General features: G+C 33.3%; 1 protein-coding gene across 1 annotated transcript in view; it reads left to right on the forward strand.

Moving 5' to 3' along the window:
* Positions 1-23,128, forward strand: part of LOC106666907 (suppressor of lurcher protein 1-like) — a 156,156-nt gene that overhangs the window by 49,057 nt on the left and 83,971 nt on the right. Inside the window, exon 2 of the mRNA XM_014394445.2 lies at positions 21,821-21,977. The gene's annotated coding sequence lies outside the window, so the exon portion shown is untranslated. The remainder of the gene's footprint in view (positions 1-21,820; positions 21,978-23,128) is intronic.

Consider the following 23,128-nt stretch of genomic DNA (forward strand, 5'->3'; position numbering starts at 1 on the left):
AAAGTTATTTATTGCCAAATAAACCAATGTAGGTCGCGTTGAATTTAGTTGTAAAGAGATCGACTCTCTTTTACCGTTAATTAGCAACATACATTTCCCAGTGTCTTTCAAACAGTGCCTTCTAGATCTCATGACATATTCTAGCCGCCATATCATTTCCATAAAGTTATTTATTGCCAAATAAACCAATTAGGTCTCGTTGAATTTAGTTGTAAAGAGATCGACTCTCTTTTACAGTTAATTAGCAAAATACTCTTCCCAGTTTCTTTCAAACAGTGCCTTTTAGATCTCATGACACATTCTAGCCGCCATACCACTTCGATAAAGTTGCTTATTATACTTTAGTTAATTAAAACAATTAATATAATTATAAAAAACCCTGCCTACTAACTAATAAATTACCTTTTCGAGTGATTGTTTTACAGTGCCAACTAGATCTAGATAGATATGCCGTCTAGATCTGACAAACTGAAAATGTAAGATATTCGTTTAAACCTCCAAGATAGAATTTAAACAAAAATTAAAGGATTAATGATGGTGATGGTAAGCTGTTCTGTACAACAATAAGGGTTTAGAAACGCTTATGGGGAAAGCCAAACGAGCCTTCATTAACCACTTCTAAAGGCTGAATGCGCTTAAAGTAGATATTTGAATTTGATGGAACACGAAGGGAATCATTTATTATAGGCCGCCTCCCATACATGAACGTCAATTTGGTGAAATATCGTTAGAAAATCTTCCAAGTATGTGCATTTAAACAACTCGTGGAAACTTTATTACAAAATATTTTCTTAGTGTAGTGAGTTAAAATAAAACAATTTCGGTAAAAACTGACAATTTTATTCGATCAATGAAATGCCATGTTATAAAAACAGTTAAAAAAACAACTAACCCTTTAACTGTAATATATAAATGTTAATTATTTTACGATGCATTTTCCAAACTAAACAACAGTTTAAATTGACCCAGCTGGTATTAACAACAGGGCACCTATTGCATTTGCTTTCATTAGTCATTCGAGCGAATTGTTCAAGGGGATATCGAGTTCCGATTTGGGCCTTTGTGAGGTGCACTAATCATTCTGTAATTACAGGCTGAACGCAGTTAGAGCACAGCTGCCTCACTGACGAGAATTTAATTCGAGATTTTCTTTTCAATTTGCACTATCATAGTTAAATCAATTGGTTGTCACCGGGAGGAACAACATTAACGGCGAAGAAACGCCAATCAACTGCCCATTATAAAACAAATTAAACACTTTTTATACAGATTAATATGTTTAGTTAAATAAATTTGGCCAGACATTGTTTGAAATATATTAAATTGATACAATATAAACATTTATAGTAAAAAAATTTATTCATTCAAACCCTTTTACTCTCACAAGTCGAAATGTTTATGATCATTTATTTTTGTATCTGATAATCTAATTATTTTGCTGCCTTCCCTAACAATATTAATTATCAAAAATATATATTAAAAGTAAGTAACATGAAAGAAATTATGTAGAAAAAAATACGCAGCCAAGCGTACAAGAAATAACACGATGGAAAAAGCGAAATACAATTTACATGCTACGATAACTTTTTTTACATAAAAAAGAGCAATTAAACTTAGAGAGGAGGATGTCTGTCGACTTGGTTCACAGATTCAGATTTGCTCAAAAAATTCACTTAATCGATAGACAGACAGGTTCTCAATTTATGCAAATTTATAGTTCAATTATTAACCTGAAAATCTGTGAGCATAAACCAAGGAGTAGAATTGATACGTGCCTTGGGCAATAAGCCACTGTTATTCCGGTGGAGACTTTAACTATTGAAACAAAAACTGACTAACCGACCGTCTTTTACAGGACTTTGTGTCATTAAGAACAAATACCTCAATGGTAGTAATGTCCAGGGTTGCATTACCTGGTGAGCAAACCCTTCCTGGTATCCTTAAGTCCAGGAAGGTTAAAATTATTCGTCAGATCTAGTAGGCATTTCGATATAGATGGCACGATGGTAAAAAGACAACGAGAAGGTTAGTTTCTTAGTTAAAGCTTAAAAAATAAGACAGGTCGGCCACTTGACAACCTCTCACCAGGTGACCAATGTTAATGTATTGTTAATTATTGTTACAATTAATTAATCTTTATGTAAGGTATTGGTTGGAATGAAAATGTTCGTGTCACGAACGGGATTCGAACCGACGACCTTCGGCTAAATACTCCGCTGCTTGATCACTTATCGTGACTTCGGTCGACTCTAACACAAACTCCCAATCTCATTAATTAATTGAAAGAAGTTATTTGGTCAATTAGATCTCGACAAATGATGGATTTAATAAGTAAAGCGAAGTATATTTTCACTAAACAGCTCTCCGTGGCCACTTCATTAGTCGCCGTGAATCGAACACGACATTTGAAAAATGGCTAAAAGGAGGCAAAATTTGAAACGTTGTAGGTTGAGATGGAGAGTGGTGTCCGATTCGATCGAAGTCACGATAGCTGAAGTGGTAGATTAGCGGTATGAAGTAGAAGGTCGTGGGTTCGAATCCCACTCGTGACTCTGACTTTTCATTTCAACCATTCTCTTCCATAAAGATTAAGTAATTGAAAGAAGTTATTTGGTCAATTAGACCACGAAATACAATGGAGTTAATTATTGTTTTCAATAAATTCACTAATTTCGTGGTCCGTTTGACCAATTAATATATATTACAATTAATTAAGGTTTTTGGTTGAGATAAAAAAGTCAATGGTACGAGCGGGACTAAATTAGTGAATTTAATGAATTTAAATGAAGTATACTTAAGCTCTCCGTGGCCATTTCATTTGTCGCCGAGAATCCAATCCGATTACACGACATTTGAAAATGGGAAAAAGGAGGGAAAATTCAAAAGGTGGGTTTGAGATAGCAAGTTGATATCCGAGTGGATCGAGGTCACGATAGCTCAAGTGGTAGAGCAGCGGCGTATCTAGCCGAAGATCGTGGGTTCGAATCCCCCTCGTGCCATTGACTTTTTTATCTCAACTAAAAACCTTAATTAATTGTTATCAATTTTAACATGAATTGACAGTTTTAAGTGGGTGCCTTTTTAAAGGAAATTAAACGCTTTTTTCAATGCTTTTTGTGACTTCGAAAAAAAAATATTACAAGAACTAAGTAGCTTTATAGTAAAAATACAACCGAGAAGGTTAGTTTCTTAGAGAAAGCTTAATAGTTAAAACAGGTCGGCCACTTTACAACCTTTCACCAGGTCACTAATTTTAATCTATTGTTAATTATTGTTATCAATTGTTAACTTGAATATGCAGTTGTAAGTGGGTGCCTTTTTAAAGGAAATTTAACCTCTTTTAAATGTTTTTTGTGATCTCTCAAAAATATATTTCAAGAGCTACTAGTAGCTTTAAAGTAAAAATAGAACTGAGAAGGTTAGTTTTTTAGTTAAAGCTTAAAAACTAAAACGGATCGGCCACATTACTACCTTTCACCAGGTGACCAATGTTAATTTATTGTTAATTATGGTAATCAATTTTTAACGTGAATTTACAGTTGTAAGTGGGTGACTTTTGAAGGAAATTTAAACTCTTTTAAATGCTTTTTGTGATCCCTCAAAAAAAATAAATTTAAGAGCTACTAGTACCTTTATAGTAAAAATCGAACTGATAATGGTTGTTTTTTAGTAAGGCTTAAAAACTAACAAGGATCAGCCACATTACAACATTTCACCATGTGACTAATTTTAATTATTCAGAGATCGTGAGATGCGGTCTGGTGTGATGTAGGTTTCAGAAAAACATTTTCTTTATTGTGCCAACGTTTCGATCTTTATTGAGATCATCTTCAGATCACTAATTTTAATCTATTGTTAATTATTGTTATCAATCAGACCAGGTTGGTGTGTCACTGATTTGGGACAAACTTTTTGGTGATTATACACTTCAAAATATCGGACATGTATCCGCGACTTCTTTTCTTTTACCTTTTTGAAAATTAAATGTTTTTTTTTAATATTTTTATTTCGACATTCTACCTGCTCAAAGTAATTATATGAATATACCATTTGAGAGCAATTTTTATGTAGATTTCAACAGAAAATACATTAAACGCTATCAATGACTATTCAGAAATCGTGAGGTGCAGTCTGGTGTGATGTAGGTTTCAGAAAAACATTTTCTTTATCGTGCCAACGTTTCTATCTTTATTGAGATCATCTTCAGATCACTAATTTTAACCTATTGTTAATTATTGTTATCAATTGTTAACTTGAATTTTTAATTGTAAGTGGATGACTTTTTAAAGGAAATTTAAGCTCTTTTAAATGTTTTTTGTGATCTCTGTCAAAAATATATTACAAGAGTTACTAGTTCCTTTATAGTAAAAATAGAACTGAGAAGGGTAGTTTTTTAGTTAAAGCTTAAAAACTAAAACGGTTCGGCCACTTTACGACCTTTCACCAGGTCACTAATATTAATCTATTGTTAATTATTGTTATAAAATATTAACTTGATTTGACAGTTGTAAGTAGGTGCCATTTTAATGAAAAATCAACACTCTTTTCAATGTTTTGTGATTTCGCAAAAAAAAAATTATTTCAAGAGCTACTACTAGATGTATGATAAAAACCGTAGTTAGTTCAACAAAACTGAAGGTGAATATGTGCTAAACGGTTTAAAGTCGGACTTAAGTTCATACGACCTTTTTGAGGTATTTTAGGTGTAGAAGCACCAGATCAATTTTGTCCTACGAGAAATGCACTACCCTGTATAATAGCCTACCTATATAAATACATATACAACAAATATAAAATATCATTTAAATAAATAATTTAAATTTGCTGAAATTTCTTTTTCAATGCGTCAAAATGCGTTGGATAAACGCCCAAAAATATTATTTAATATTTTTTGACCTAGTAGAGTCAGACAAATTTCTAACATTTCCTATAGTAAGTTAGCATTGTTTCTGTTGGCAGGCAATCATATTTTCAGTTTATATTATTTTTTATGTAATTAAATTAGAATAAAAGAACCCAAACTACTGTAGTTTTATATAAATGCATTTAAGTTGTTATTACATATTTGAGTAAGTATGATTTCTGTTTTTTTTTGTGTTTTTTAAATCCGGTTCTACGTTCCAACGTCAGATTGATAATGATCCATCGATATGACTTAAAATTTGAAGGAAGTTGATAATTATATTTCCAGGTTTGTACGAAGGGGGATCTCCAAGTGTAGACGGTTGTTCTCTAAAAGCAAAAGTTAGCCCTGGTTAAGTATCAAGCTTCCTCTCTCACTGCTGTTTTGTGCTGGAGCACATCACAGCATGTCCCAGTCCTTACAGGCAAAACCCCCGTACTTAATCAGTTCCCAGCTGCTCTTTAGCTAACCGAATTAATCTGCATGCAATGAGTCTCCTCCTAAAACACGCCCCCCTTTCCTTGTTAAACCACTTTCTTAATCACCTTAAACTTGGTAATGTAGGAGGTCTTGTTTTTGCCCTCATTAATTACTTGTTTATGGCCATTAAAGAGGGTTAGCCCTGGAGACGTTTGTTGTCTTTATCAGCTTGTTGTATTTTTTTCAATGCTTAATATTATATTTTAAATACTAATTAAAACTAAACTACAATGAAAAAATATTTCTTTAGTATAATTATTATTGAATTGTTTATGTTAAGAATTTTTTGAGAACACCAGGCATTAGACTAGTGATACTCTCATGTTTTATCATAAATACATTAAAAAATATTCTCAGTGGAATTTCTTTTATTATATGTACCCCATCGATCCCATTAAAAAATACATTTTTTTTGTTTTGCCCAAAAGTAGTGAAAGGTGTCTTAATTGAACTTTCCCTGGTCAATATACATCCTAGTTACTCCTTTGGTCAGCACGGCCTGGAAACCAAACGTGGGTAATTTTTGGTTGTCCACGACAACTGTTACTGTTTTGATGTAATCCAAAACGGCTCTAGAACATAGTAAGTGGATTTCTCGTTTCCTCGGTGAGCACTATTCTTATTTTCCAAATTTTATGGTGTCTTCGAACCCAGCAGTTTCTTAGTCTAGTGAATGTTTTTCGATAGGTCCAACCCGCAATCATCCGAGAGAATTTAAAATTAAGATATGATGTTCGTTGATCGACCGGCAGATAATCTATGTCGGGTTCCAATCTTCGTAGAGGTCATTAGTTTATAATAATTTAATTTAAAATTCATAGTATTTCGGACTAGATTCAAATTATTTACAGTTCATTGTATCTGTATATTTTGTATTTATTTATTTATTATATATATATTTTTTTTTTACGAGGGTTCGCAACAGCAGAGGTCATATAAGCCCTCAGGGTGCCGGTTTAAAAAAAAACCATTTGTAAGTATGTCGGGTTCAAATACAGGGCCGCTGGATTCGAACCCGGGACCTTTACCGAGCGGCGTGTCAAAGACTAAACCTTGCGACCACCGACACCCCTATGATTTCAATTAATTATTCGAAAATATCTAAAGATAATTAATTCTACATAAAAAGAACTATCCTTTATCTTCGGATGTAAATAATAAAAATAAGCCTTGAGGTAAAAATAATCCAAAGATTTAAAGTATAATTTATCTGCAAACACATTTTTAAATAAAAATTTACAAATATATTATTAGATTTTCGTCTAAAATGCTATAAAGATTTTATGAACTCTTGCGATTAAAAGATAATTACTTATACGTAAAAAAAGAAATACCCTTTAACCTTCGGATGTAAGTAATAAAAATAAACCTTGAGATAAAAATAATCTAATGGTTTAAGTAAAATGCAATAAAGATTTTATAAATTCTTGCGATTCAAAGATAATTAATTATACGTAGAAAAAGATACACCCTTAACCTTCGGATGTAAGTAATAAAAATAAACCTTGAGATAAAAATAATCGAAAATAATCCAAAGGTTTAACGTATAATTTACCCGCAAACGCTTTTTTAAATAAAATTTTACAAATAAATTATTAGGTTTTTGTTAAAAATGCAATAAACTTTTTATAAATTCTTACGATTCAAAGATAATTAATTATACATAAAAGGAACTATCCTTTATCTTCGGATGTAAGTAATAAAAATAAACCCTTGAGATAAAAATAATCCAAAGGTTTAAAGTATAATTTACCCGCAAACGCTTTCTTAAATAAAATTTTACAAATTAATTACTAGGTTCATGTTAAAAATGCAATAAAAAGTTTATAAATTTTAACGATTCAAAGATAATTAATATACATAAAAAGAACTATCCTTTATCTTCGGATGTAAGTAATAAAAATAATCCAAATGTTTAAAGTATAATTTACCTGCAATCGCTTTTTTAAACAAAATTTTACATAGAAATTATTAGGTCTTGTTAGAAATGCAATAAAAAAATTATAAACTCTTACGATTCAGCAAAAAATAGCAAATATAAAAGCAGAATAGTATATATTCAAAACTGTTATAAATGCAGTTTTTATAAAGTCAACGTCTTTATGTAATCATTGCCAATTCATAAAAAAAAATTCTATTTATTAATAGCATAGTTCTTTTGGCCGGAATTATTACGTGGCTAATTTAATTGGTTCATCTGTTTTTATTCCATGCGGTGGTCAGTTTGTCAAGATCTTCTGAAATAAGGTAGGCCTGACCTGACTCTCCAAAGCGGACGGCCCTTTGTCCACCGGCCGCATTACGCCGAGCCCTTGTAAGGGAAACCTTTTCAAAGATTTCTTTCATGCTATCTGATCCCCGCCTCACTCACTCTTGCTCAGATTCCTCAGACAATTCCTTCTTCTATGGCAATTGGGCGTCTTGGTTTTTAATTTAAAACGAGGTCTAAACGGTTTCGTTCCCCTTTGTCCTAAAGCAATTTTCTGAGAGATTTTATTCTAATTTCAGAATTGATTACCATGACCGGCCCGTTCTTTTTTTCCTCAGCTTGTTTCTAAAACTGGCTCTTTAATTAAGCTCAGAAGTATGCTGGTTGACGATTTAAAAACTTTCTGTCTCAGAATTCTCTTCGGGCTCTCTTCCACTATACCTTTCTGGTTGTAATAAAGCAAAAATGAAAATTCCCACATTACTCTTGCTTACTAAATTGCCGTTTCGAGCAAATATCAAATTTTCAAAAATTTCTTTATGTGCATTCTCACGAAATCACAAATGATAGTTCATCAAGTTGAAAGAAAAGAAAAATTTAAATATATGTAAAATTTTCTCTAAAAAGTTTTAAGTTTCAACTTTTTTAAATTTTATTTTCTCCTTTTGTGCACTGCAACTCTAATAAAATTTCATTGAATCGAGATCAATACTTTTCTTAATTATTAGCCTCAAGTAATTATTACATAACAAGAGCAAACATTTAATTATTATTCAGCTCGTTTTCCTTGTTTTATGAAATATAGTTAGGAGTTTAATTAAACTTCTCCAACGAATTAATTAATTCATTTCTGGCTATGCATTTTGAAGCTTAGGTGCTAGAACCTCATCTGATTATTTTGAAACCTTAATCAAAGATAACTTAATTTAATGTAATAATAATCTTTGAGTAAGGTTTGAACTCATAAAAGATTTTCACGTAAGTCCTGAAATTCATAGCCGGAAATTAATTCGATGTCCAGAAAATAGTGTATTTTGTCGAAGAATCTGAATATCAGCAGTGATGGCAGTGAATCCATCGATACCTGAAACGGATTTGCAAATTATTTCCTTTGATGCTACCCACATGTGGTTTTCCAATTTAGATGTATTTATTAGCGTGAATTTTAGTGGCGGAATGTTCAGGTCTTTACACATCTATCAAACTAGGTAATTAATTTCTCGTCCTGAATTGATTTATTAGCGTGATCGGTTTTTGTGACGGAATGTACAGTACTTAACAGACCTTTTCACATTAGAACATTTTTTTAAGAAAATTGTGTTTATAGTGAAAGAACTGGCATAATATCAAATATTCCACTGATTCCTCAAATTTTTTCTGTACATATTGTATGAATGTATTTATTAAATGAAATGCTTATGTATATGTGGGAGGATATACTTCACCTCAAAAATCCACTAACCTAGGTTTAGGAGTAAAACTCCGGTGCCTCCCAAACTTTTAAAGCTACATATATGTTTCCCACTGGGGTCGGAATGTCTTTTAACATTGAGGACCTTTAGCGTGCGCACATGGCACATAGGCTTTATCACACATTTAGGTTTTCAAGTTAGAAGCGACTCATCTCCGCGGACGGAAAATTTCGAGTGAGGTTCGGTGTAGAAGCCCATATCATCCCGCAGCATGGTCGATATGTCGAATTCTCCCGCTTGCCCCTTCCGAGCGGGTGGGTTAACATTGTATACTCAATCGTGTGCTGCGCGTAAAGGGATACCCAAATTGGGACGAAATGCATCGACCAAGTCTCTCACGCACTCCCTAGATAGAGACGACAACTCTTTGGGTGTATGAACTCCGTTAGCCTCCGGATCCGCTCCGGCCGCGGTTTCGGTTTTAGTGGAATCTCTAACCGCCCCCTAGAGGAGACCGTGGCTTCGGTGACCCACCGACAAACATCCTCCCCTGTCCACCATTCCTCACGCATTCGAGGAACTTCGTCAGCAGTATTAGCCTCCTCGTAGGCTGTACGCATTGGCAGTCAGATCTCTCCGATCACCGAGGTCGAGAGGTTATTCGGAGTTCATACGCAAGTCTGGTCCACGGCCACGGATGAAACACAATCTCTTCTCTAGGTACCCGCTGAGGGTCTCGCCACCAAGCCACTGCGAGTCCTTACCCATGCAGCTAGGCTTGAACTTGGAACGAAACTTTACTGCCCCGCAATTCACATGGTTATGCACCAAACCGTCCGTATATAGACAGGATCTGGTACCCTAAACCGTGTGTGCTTCTGATGCAGCACCCGCCGTCCGAGGTCAGCTCTCAAGGGGCAACAACTCTCTTAACGCATCTAGAGGGACTAGGTAGGCGCAGTCTTGGCATCCTCGCGCGCTGTACGCTTCCTTGGTCCTATCGTCCAAATGCATGCAGAGGATGCTTAAGGCGATCATGCATGCCAGGAAACTCGTGCAGCTTAGGTTTAAGATAGTTTGTCACGTTCTCAAGTCTATACCATTATTTTGTGCCTGGAAATCCCTCTTGCAACCAACTGCGCCCGCAGCACAGTCCCAGGAATTAGATTGAGAAACGAGGGAATTTTTTCGTGATGCGCTTGCCCTTAAACGGATCCCGCTTGCTCGTTCAATGTTACCCTTCTCCACATTATAACTCATCGAGAATGATCCACATCTCTTCTGTGGTATCTCTTCATCGAGACCCTCCATGAGGTAACCACCCCTCCAAGCTGCGGGCACGGCATTCCCAGGCTTTACAAGCTTACATTTTCAGGATTCACCCGATCCACCCAGAAACAATCCTCCAATCAAATTTGCTACATCTCTTCTCCATCGAACGAGCAGGCTGCTGTCCTCTTTGTGTTCAGTCTCCTAACAGACCCTAACGGTGGAGCCACGTGTAGGCAAAAGGCCGCTTGGTCAGGATAAGTTATAAACTGCACTTCACCGTTCCCATCCGCTACCCTGTATTCGATGGTCTCCGTCAGCGAAGTCCTCGAACGCTATACGCTTCTGTGATTCGATCCTTCGTATACCACGTGGTCGGGGGTGACAACAAAGGTCATACCCACAGGCGTAGGTGAATGGCACCTATGATACATATAGTATAAAAAATCAAGTTAGAGTGTAAGCATTTATTAGCGTGAATGCTTGCAAGTCTTTAGTGGAATATCCAGTACCCTAGACCCGCCAATGTATGTTTGTGTGTACATGAGTTGCTGGTCGTATTCTCTTCGCCAGGGCCAAATAAGAATGATATAATGCTATATAAACAATGAATGATGGACCAGATGCTTCTACTGGGGAACAAAATTTCCACAATAAAAAACCTCAAAGCGCTGGCCGGTAAGGGGGGAAACTAATTTTTTCGCTAAAAGTATACATTTCGTCTATCTTATCTTTCTAACTAAGAGTTTGTTCGATTCCACCGTGGTTGTGTATAGATCAGATGTAAATTTGACATGGTACAAATTTACTTACTCCCTCGGGTGCTAAATAGTCAGTCAAGGGTTGGTATTTTTATTATAATCCGAATAATATAATTAATATAATCCTGACAAAAGTTAGTACCTCCATTGGTACTCGAACTCGAAACGTTTCTGCCATCTCGGCTATCTCGCCCTTTCTGTCGTTATTTGACTTCAGGTCTTTTCTAATACCAAAAAGAAGTTGAGAACCTGAATTGATGACTTAGCTATCAAGATCTTCAGAAATTGTTATGAAAAATTGGTTGAATCACTTCATTAGTTTAAAATATGGATAATAAGAAAAGTACATGTAAAAATAGAACGTTTTATTTTAAGAAAATTAGTGCAGGGCGAAGGGTAGAACTGACTTTTATTTTTAAATAGTTCAAAAAAAAATAATTACAAAGAAATGAAAACATCTTTGTCCTTCACACATTTATGTTAATCAATTTTTTTTATTTTTAAAAGGACTTAGTGTCAGGCCTGACCTACACACATTCACAAAACTTACTAGAATTTTATGTACGTATATAAATTTTATGCCAAGCAGGATAGGTTAACGTCCAACTATCTGTTGAATGTCGTCGACCAATTTACATAACTTTTATTAATTAAAAGTTCAAGTGTTAACGCCACAATTTTCTTATGTTCAATGTTTTAATTTGTAAAAAAACACCGCTGAAGTGTAATTTATAATTTTTATTAAAGTCAGGTTTCAAGATTTATTTACTTGGCTGTTTTCTTAACACGAAGATCTATTTTTCACGGAGGATTTTGACGGTCAGTAACGTTATATAAGTGGAAGTTTCCCCGGCAAAGGGCGCATGTAGGAGATTATAAATGGTCGTTGTGCAGATTCAACGGGGAAGTTACTCATCAAGCCTTAGCCTTTAAGTCAACATCAGGAATTCTAAACCAACACGGAACCGCGTACTCATAAACGGGACCCTCGCACCAAATATGGTTTATATTTCCTTCCTCCTGAGCCTCATTTCGGCCCAATTTAAACTCAGGTCGTATTATGCGAAAATCTAGCTTGGCTATCAGTTTAACAAATGTTGTGAAGTTTCGCAAATAAATACAGTAATGAAAGATAAATAATACGTATCGAGATGTTAATTAATCTTTAATTATGTTTGTATAAACAATCCCTGAACATTTGTATTGAATTTATTACAAGAATAAAAAGTATTGAACAACTAACTGTACCAATTAATCCTTTTTTAATAAAGTCTTAATTTGTTTTATATAAACCAGAAATATAACAATTTATAGTTTATTTACGAAGTTTTTAATTTAAAATACAAACGTTAAAGGGGTCTCTTATATTAAGAAGTTTTTTCTAAGCTGTTTTTATTTGGTAGGAATTTCTAGCAGCCCCTAACTCATTCCCCTTGTAAACTCTTTTGGCCAAACTTTTTTACCCCTTGTGTCGTATTTTCCCTTGCATATTTGAAATATAGGTCATAGTTTTTTATCACTTGTTTGCAAAATAACGGTTTATTTAAAAAAAACGGAACACGTTCCCTTTAGAACTCAGGTCGAACGTCTCCAAAGGCAGATAAAATCTTGAATTTTACGTAAAAACGTTTTATTTATTTACCTATTGGCCAGTGGAAAATTAATTTTGAACGTTACTTATTCATTTCGTCCAAATCCGATTGTGAAGCGGATTAATTTCCACCAGGCAAAAAAGTCCCCGGAGTCGAAAAGTTAGACAATAGCTCACAAAAAACGGGCGTCGGGATCATCTGGGACTTGGTCAGATGGTTCTGTCAGTCCATATCCAGTATATCATCCACTGATTCCCCCTCTCGCAGTATCTTATTTGGACTTTAAACAAAAATTACCAAAACTTATTCAACACGTCTAAAATTAAGACAAGGATTTTTTTATAATTTCGTTATAAAACTTTTACCATACTAATTTCGTTAAATTATAAACGTTAAATTACATTATTTAAATATTTATCAGTTGAAAAACAGCAAAAATTGTCTGATCAATACGATAAATTATGTAAGATTAAAGAGCTTAAGAAGCCAATGAAGACAAATTGCAGCTGTAGTAAACACTTTTTTTCCTAAAGCCCCTCAAATCACATTATCAAAGACGAATAAATAAATAAAAAATAATAAATCTGTCCTTTAATTAAAACATTCACGGATTGAGAGAAAGAAAATAAGAAATAAGTAATAAATTAGTAATAAAAATAAATAATGCACATTATATCAGAATTTGTTATTAAATTTGAAATAAGGCATTAATAGTGTAAAATTTATACAGTCTATCATTTCCTTAATCTTCTGCATTAGTTGTAAATTTAATTAAAAATGTGGATAGAAATGAATGGTTAAAATTATTTGACATAAATTACCTGTGTATATAATATTTCCAAGTTTTTTTACAAGGTCTTAACGGCGCATCCGTTCTACAGTAACGCAATACACATAAGTCGTGCGGGTTTAGCCTATTAGTGCCTTAAAATTATTAATGCTGTTGTTTAAAATAAAGTTAACCAAAAAAAAGTTATATACAGGATGGATTTGTAAAAAATTAATTCTATTGAGAAAAAATCACTTTTCATATTTTCTGAATGTCATGAGTGTCTGCTTCAAATTTTTCTCTACAAAACGCCATACGAAAAATTGTTTAAATTTGTACAATTTCTTAAAATTATTTTCGGCATAGTGCTGAAATGTGTTTTCTTGAAGAAACACATGCCTTATAAAAAGACATGAAAACATTAACAATTTTTCTTTCTTCAATTATAGCAAGGTATTATCCATTTCCTTTCCAATTAATTCTGGCGGATATGGCTCATCAACCATCACTAATATACAGGAAGACAAATTTCTAGTTTTTCCTAATATTTTATTCTATAAATACCCAATTTAAAATCAATAAGTTCTCTTTTCAGAATTTGCATTAATTACAGATTTACATAAACTCTTTAACGAATTGAAAGATGTTTTCAAATGGTAAACTACAATTTTAATTTGAAGCTTCATCAATATTAATTTACTTTATGCGAAATTGTGAAATTCTTAGAAAATCATTCCACTCTGTGTCTGTCTGTCTATCTGTCTCTCTGACTCTTTGTAGCTCTCTCTCTCTCTCTCTCTCTTTGTTATGCACTAATTCCTACCTCTCTATTTCTTTTAATATATTATTATTTGTATTTTTCCTCCTTTCTCTTTCCTATTTTTCTGTTTCTCTCTCTCCCTTTCTCTTGTTTTTTCAGTGATTCACTACATCAGCTTTTATTTTCTACATTCATTATCCGCCTATATCAATTGTTTTATCCAGTACACTCTCCCCCTCTCGCTCTCACTCCTTCTCGTCTCTCACCCGCTCACCCTCACTCTCTCTCACTCTCTCTGTCTCTCTCTCTCTCTTTCTCTCTCTCTCTCGCTCTCTCTCTCTCTCTCTCTCTCTCTCTCTCTATCTATCTATCTATCGATCGATCTATCTATTTATAAATCTATCTATGTATCTATCCATCTATGTATCTACCTACCTATCTATCTATAATCTATCTATCTAACTATCTATCTATTTTTATCGAACTATCTTTCTATCTATATATTTATCTATCTATACATATATTTATATCTCTCCTCACTCTCTCTCTCTCTCTCTCTCTCTCTCTCTCTCTCTCTCTCTCTCTCTCTCTATCTATCTATCTATCTATCTATCTATCTATCTATCTATCTATCTATCTATCCATCTATCTACCTACATATCTATATATAATCTATCTATCTAACTATCTATCTACTTTTATCGTCCTATCTTTCTATCTATATATTTATCTATCTATACATATATTTATATATCTCCCCCCTCTCCCACTCTCTCTCTCACTCTCTCTCTCTCTCTATCTCTATCTCTATCTATCTATCTATCTATCTATCTATCTATCTATCTACCTATCTACCTATCTACCTATCTATCTATCTCTATATCTATCCATCTATCTACCTATCTATCTATCTATCTATCTATCTATCTATCGATCTATTTATCTATTTATAAATCTATCTATCTATCCATCTATCGACCTACATATCTATATATAATCTATCTGTCTAACTATCTATCTATTTTTATCTAACTATCTTTTTATCTATATATTTATCCAGCTATATCTATAAATATAATAACGGGGATTTCAACGGTGCTTATAGATTTTAAGAGAAATGTTTAGATTAAAAGATATCACGATTTTCCGACGCCAGGACGTGATATCTTTCAAAATCGATAAAAAGCGAAATTACTCTGAAATGGTTGAGAATCGGACCATGGTCAATATGAACTTTTTTGTTCATTTTAGGGTCAAGAATCTACTGGTGAAGTTTGTAGCACGAGTAGCAAGTCACTCTCAAACATTAGCAATCCTTGAACTACCATTTTTTCTCTTTTTGTCATCAACATCTTGGTCTCACAACCACTAAATAAGAAAATGACGAGTGCGTTGGAAGCGTTATTAAATCAGGTAGTTTTCCTCAAATTTGCTGCCTTCTGAGACTAAAATTAGAAACTCTGGATTACTTTATACACTTTCCGATTTACACAATTTTCCACTCTTTTTGTAGTTCTGGCTGAAATAAAACACAAAAAATTAGCCCAAACATTTTGCCACCGTCATCTTCTTATTGAAAAATTAACGGGAATTTCAACGGTGCTATTAGATTTTCAGAGAAATGTTTAGATTAAAAGATATCACGATTTTCCGACGCCAGGACGTGATATCTTTCAAAATCGATAAAAAGCGAAATTACTCTGAAATGGTTGAGAATCGGACCATGGACAATATGAACTTTTTTGTTCATTTTAGGGTGAAGAATCTACTGGAGAAGTTTGTAGCACGAGTAGCAATTCACCCTGTATATTTATCCATCTATATTTATATTTATGTCTCTCTCTCTCTCTCTCTCTCTCTATATATATATATATATATATATATATACACATATCTATCTGTCCATATATCCATCTATCTTGCTGCCTATCTGCCTATCTATCTTTCTATCTTTATCTATCTATCTATCGATCGATCTATCTATCTATCTTTATCGATCTATCTTTATATCTATATCTATCTTTATGTCCCTTTCTCTCTCTGTCTCTTTCTCTGTTTTCGTCTCTTTTATTCACTAATTCCCAACCTCTTATTTGCATTTCATTAGATTTATTGTCTGCCTAATACTATTTATTTTTTTCTTACAATAAAAATAGTCTACACCCTCTTTATCAATATGTTCCATGCCTAACATGCCATCACGTTTTCTTAGAATAATAAATAATTAATAATTTTTAGAAAATGGTTAATGTAATTTTGTAAAAGAAAACTTTTTCTTTCTGCAACAGTGTCAAATTTATAACCATATTTATTAACTAATACTAAATTTATAAACGAAATGGCTAATAGTTATTTACGGAACTAATTTAATTTTAGAATTTATTTAAAGACGACGGAACAAAGTAAGAAACGAGATATAAAATATATTCATAATTGTTCCACAATATTACTTGAAATGTACAGCCACAAAAATTCAATTTAATTAAATACAACTCTTAACAGAAAATATTTTAATTAATATTTATTCAGAAATCGTGAGATGCGGTCTGGAATGATGAAGGTTTCAGAAAAACATTTTCTTTATCGTGAGAACGTTTCGATCTTTATTGAGATCATCTTCAGGGCCTGTGATTTAAAAACATTGTTTACATTTAACAAATACATTTAGGAGGAAAAGTGAATTTATACAATGCATATTTGTTAAATGTAAACAATGTTTCTAAATCCCAGGCTCTGAAGATGATCTCAATAAAGATCGAAACGTTGGCACGATAAAGAAAATGTTTTTCTGGAACCTACATCACACCAGACCGCATCTCACGATTTCTGAATAATTATCGATTAACGGTCCAACCACCACACATTTTAATTAATTCAATCAAAATAAAATTATTCTAAAGCATCCAGTCGGAAATTATTATTACACACACATATATATATATATATATATATATATATATATATATATATATGTAGATATTGAAATACTTTTTTTTTCTTTGCAAGGTTAATATTTGACTCTGGCATGCAATTCCACAGGATTTGGAAAATTATTTGGTCCTTTTTTGTAGTAAGAAATGCTTTTACAGTTTAAATTAGTTACAAAACAGTTCAAAGGAAACGTAATTAACTACTTTTATTGTTCGCCTGAAAATGTCCAGTTTGTAAGGATAAGAAAACGTCCAGATGTTGATAGAGTTTAATATCCAGAGGGGCTTAGAAACCCTGCAGGTGGGTCGCAAAGTCCCAGAGGAATACGGACGTAATACGGGCAAGTGAAAACGTTGGGTCGGGGACCCTCATGTATTCCTGGGGCCAGACTAACTTTTTCATTAGTCATGAGGACCGTATAAGATGCATACCCAGGGGGCCCGCATTTCTCTCTTTCTACCTTTTGCAGCAATAATCAAAGGGCCGCTTTCAACGGGAACTGGACGGAACGTAAATTTCTATAGGCTTAACACACAACGAGTAGCTAATTTGGACCGACTATGCAATCTAACTAAGAACTCTGTACACGGTGGTCAGTGGTTTCATTGAATCGTCTAAATGAGACCCGTTAATGTCGCTTTAGTAAACACAATGAGAATACATAAACATACGACAAATTCTCTCTCACTAACTCTATATATTTCTTTCTTTATCCAACTCTTTCTCCTTAAAAATAAAAAAAAAGACCTAGGCCCGTCGATTTGCATTTTTGGATTTTTAATTCTCTGCCTAAAAAATATACTTTGTTGTTTTTTTTGTGTGACAAAGCCGTACTTTAGTTCTCTGTGCGGGGTGTTTTGGGTGTAACAAGGAAAACACGAGGCCCACCTGTAATGGTAAAGAATATTGGAATCGGTGGAATAATGTTTGCACAAAGCAATCAATTTGCAACCTCCAGATGCGTGTTTACACTGGCGCGGTGGGCCGAATCCTCTTTCGGGTAAAATCAGTATTTTCGAAACAAAAAAAATTTCCTTTACGCATATATAATAATGTAGAGTTTGAAAATGAACTAGCCTCTTAGTAGTTTTATAGCCGAGTCTTTTAATACCAAATCTAATGTAATATTTGATATGTATTCTTATGTTTGTATTTTATTCATGTCTATCTGTACAAAAAAAATATAAATTAAGGAAATAGTACAGCTATATACAGAAAATGGCAAAAAGGAGGGAAAATTCAAAAGGTGGAGTTGAGATGGGAACTTAGTGTCCGAGTGGATCGAGGTCACGATAGCTCAAGTGGGAGAGTAGCGGCTTATCAAGCCGAAGGTCGTGGGTTCGAAACCCGCTCGTGCCATTGACTTTTTTATCACAACCAAAAACCTTAATTAATTGAAAATAATAATTAAGATTGTTATTTAAATAAAAGAAATGAAACTAAAATAATTCACGAACACTCTATATCAAGAAATTGTCTTGAGGAAAAAAGCAAATTCAGTTATAACTGCCAAGGTTTCGACCAATTTTAAGGTCATCATCAGGGCCTATATTAAAAAAACATATTTCTACAATTGATTTAACAATTATTCTTTTTATATAAGGTCTTAGTGTTGTGTCACTGACTTTTTTATCTCAACTAAAAACCTTAATTAATTGTAATATATACAGAACTGTCAGACCAGGAGGAAGTGTGTAGAAAAACCAGCCAGTACTGGAGCTCTTATTTTTTTAAATTGCGGATAGGGGTAAATAAGATAGCCAAAGTAGTTTTAAACTTCGTGGAGGATTATAAGGGTTGAGGAAAGAATTTAAGCCAGATGGGTTAAGGTCGAAGTATAGGTTAGATTCACTAATTTCGTGGTCCGCTTGACCAATTAATACATTAGAATTAATTAAGGTTTTTAGTTGAGATGAAAAAAAGTTAATGGCGCGAGAGGGATTCGAACCCACGACTTTCGGCTTGATACGCCGCTGCTCTACCACCTGAGCTATCGTGACTTCGATCCCCTCGGACATCAACTCCCCATCTCAACCCCACCTTATGAGTTTTCCCTCCTTTTGCCATTTTTCAAATGTCGTGTAATCGGTTTGGATTCTCGACGAAAATTGAAATGGCGACGGAGAGCTTTAGTGAAGTGTACTTCATTTTAATCATTAAATTCACTAAATTCGTGGTCCGCTTGACCAATTAATACATTACAATTATTTAAGGTTTTTAGTTGAGATGAAAAAAAGTTAATGGCGCGAGAGGGATTCGAACCCACGACCTTCGGCTTGATACGCCGCTACTCTACCACCTGAGCTATCGTGACCTCGATCCTCTCGGACATCAACTCCCCATTGAAAAATGGCAAAAGGACGGAAACTCATAAGGTGAGGTTGAGATGGGGAGTTGATGTCCGAGTGGATCGAGGTCACGATAGCTCAGGTGGTAGAGCTGCGGCGTAACTAGCCGAAGTTCGTGGGTTGGAATCCCTCTCGTGCCATTAACTTTTTTTCATCTCAACTAAAAACCTTAATTAATTGTAATGTATAGGTTAGAATGGAAATTGAGGAAGCATGTTTGGATCAGACCCTTTACAGATGGGATTTTAAGGTCTTTAAGGATCATTTGATTGGTGACGTAGAAGGGAGGATTGAGGACGGCAGAGAATTTTAGGTTGGAAGGATTGACATCGTTGGATGTTGGAGGATTTGGCTCCACAGGACCACATACCTCCAAATTGGTCAGATGAGATTTTTTGTACGCGGTAGATAGTTATGCATCCTTAGTGTTTATATTAATCGTACATGTCTGTATGTGCGTTCCAAGTGAGACTGCTATCTGATGATAGGTATGATCTTATTTTTTATACGCACTGATAGGCAGGTTTGACATTTGAGCGTAAACGTAACCGTTTGATTTTTTGCTCAACCTGATCCATCATTCATTAATAAGTTTATGTGGCGAGGCTATGATTTGAGTATGTAGGTAAGATAGAAATGAAGAATGATGGAGTGAGTGCGGTGTTCAATCCTTTTTAAAAAGATAGTTCCTACTTACAGTAAGTTGTTTCGCAACGATCCGGATTTCGAGCTTTTAGCTTATCATCAGTTGAAGGAGTTCTACAACCATGTCTCTCGACATGAATTGCAAAAATGAAACATCCTCTCAAAACCTAAAGACAAAGTAGACAACTTGAAAAAAAGCGGGGTTTACCAACTCAATTGTAATGATTCAGATATTAAATATATAGGACAAAGCGGTAGAGAATTAAAAACGAGAGTTAAAGAACACTTGCCACCTGCGTGTCGTGTCGAGAGTGCCCAAGAATGACACAATTACACAGAAGACAAGCCTTTGAGCCCTGAAGATGATTTCAATAAAGATCGAAACGTTGGCACGATAAAGAAAATGTTTTTCTGAAACCTACATCACTCCAGACCGCATCTCACGATTTCTAAATAAATATCGATTAACGGTCACTAATCACCACACATGTGTCTATAATTTTGTCGCAGACAAAATCGTTTAATTTTAGTATTTTAATCATTTTTTCTCTTATTTACTGAAAAATTAAAGTTTACTGAAGAAAAATATTTATTTCATGTGTTTTGAATAAATATTTGTAGTGCAAACCCATTACATTAAAAAATCATAACAATTAGGGGTGTGTCTATAATTTTGTCACTTGGTTGTATTTTGTTACAAGAATTGCTCACATAAAATGTATTCTTTTCGTTTTTGGTTTTTACACGAATTTATTTTAATGTTATTTTCTTTTTGTGTTATATGCAGATCAAAAACATATATTTAAATTTACTAAAATTCCTAGAAATCCTCAAAAGTGTCAATTATATAAGAAAATTTTTGTAAAATTTATCCTTCATTAATTTAATTTCAAATAGACATTTTATAATTTGACCATATTTTATGAGGCAGGATAATTGATTTAAACTGACCCTGAAAATTTCTAATATTTCTTTAAAGAGTATTTTATCATGTAGTATCTGGCACGAATTATATGACGTAATTAACCTAGTTTTAAATATCTATTTATAATGTTACATTTTAAATTTTGAGTGATTTGAGTATTTTTATAGCCTTTATGAGCTTTTTCAAGCTTTTACTTGCATATATATTTTCAGTTGAGTTAGGTGCCATGCATTTCTAATGCCTCTAATGAGACTTAAGCATAAATTGGTCAGTATTTTTACGCAGCCTAATTTTTCGCTACTTTATTTTTGTTGATCTTTCGTTCACCAGAATAATAAGCTATGAGATTAGGTCTTTTTATTGTCGTATACAGCCAATATACAATTTTTTTATTTTTCTCAAGAAAATGTATCAAGGTTTCTTAATTGTGGCCATTAGTGTAGGGAAAATGAAAAAAAAAGCCTATATCATTCAACCTTTCGTTTAATTTTTGTTTTTTTAAAAACGACCTTTCTCTTGAAATATTATGTTCAAAGCGGAAGGATAAATTTTAAGGATAAGTAAATATCTTTGTACAACGAAGAGATGGATAGAGAGATTTTACCAGTGGTACAAGGTTTACCTTTCTCTAAACAAATTTATATTGCAGGCCACTTAGCAACAAGTTTGTTGAACCTTCTTTTCTTTTACTCCCTTTAACAAAGGAAGGAAATTGTAAAGGTGACCCAGTTTTTTCGACTATTTTTATTGTCATCTCTATTTTTTAACCCGTTTCTTAAACCTTTTTATTAAAAGATTTGTCGCTGTTTGTTTCAGGCAAGTACAAGATAGAAGGGTTGAAAACGCCCGGAGCGACGTGCGATTATCAATTTATAAACACGAACAATTCCTTGACCAAAGGGAGATTCTATTCGCCGCAGTTTCCTTCTAGCTATCCAAAAAACAGCAGCTGTACTTACAGATTCAAAGCGAGGTAAGTTGTCCTACTTCAAAGAGAAAAAAAAAACAGCAACGTAAATGAATTTCGTTGTTTCTTACTATAAAAAATGTTTTAAATATAAATAACATTTGCAAAAATGTTTTTAAAATAATGGATGAAATGTTTTGTGAAATTTAGACATCAAGCCGACATTGAAAAACGGCATATTGTGCTATTTTTCAAATTATTGTAATTACTTCAAGGAATGTTATTTTTTTGTATACCTTCTTTCTTTTGGAACTTTTCTATTTTTGTTACTCTCTAAACAAAAATTTGGATATTAAACTTAATAGCATTAGATTACAATAATCGGTTAATTCAAACAAAAAATTTAACAATTTTAATGGCGCTTTGTCAAATATTTATCAACATTTGATTTTTTGTGAGGAGAACTTATTCTATGAAATAAGCATTAATCATTGATTTGAAAATTGTGAAGTTTACTTGCAAAAAAATAAGTATGATTTCCAAATTAAATAGATTTTCAGAAAAGTAAATTTAATTTGCGAAAGGGTAAATATGATTTGAAAAAGTTGAATTTAATTGCTGTGCATTTCTGAAAAAATGTGAATGTAATTAGCACAATAATCAATTAGATTTACAAAAGGGTGAATTTGATTTGTAAAATAACAAATTTACATTCAAAAGAGTGAATTCAATTTGCATAGAAGTGAATTTGATTTGCAGAAAAATAAATTTAATTTGCGAAAGGGTGAATTTGATTTGTAACAGAATGAATTTACATCGGAAAAGAGTGATTTTAATTTAGAAAAAGGTGAAATTGATTTGTAAATGACTGAATTTACATTGCAGAAGGGTGAAATAATTTGAAAAAGATTAATTCAATTTGCGAAGGATGTATTTGATTAGCAAAAGAATAAATTTACATAGCAAAAGAGTGCATTTCTGCAAAAGAGTGATTGTAATTAGCACAATAATCAATTTAATTTACAAAAGGGTGAATTTGATCTGTAAAATAACAAATTTACATTCAAAAGAGTGAATTCAATTTGCATAGAAGTGAATTTGATTTGCAGAAAAATAAATTTAATTTGCGAAAGTATGAATTTGATTTGGAACAGAATGAAATTACATTGGAAAAGAGTGATTTTAATTTAGAAAAAGGTGAAATTGATTTGTAAATG

Source organism: Cimex lectularius, unplaced genomic scaffold (genome assembly GCF_000648675.2).
Source record: "Cimex lectularius strain Harlan isolate CLEC.00 unplaced genomic scaffold, Clec_2.1 scaffold92, whole genome shotgun sequence".
NCBI classification, from domain to species: domain Eukaryota; kingdom Metazoa; phylum Arthropoda; class Insecta; order Hemiptera; family Cimicidae; genus Cimex; species Cimex lectularius.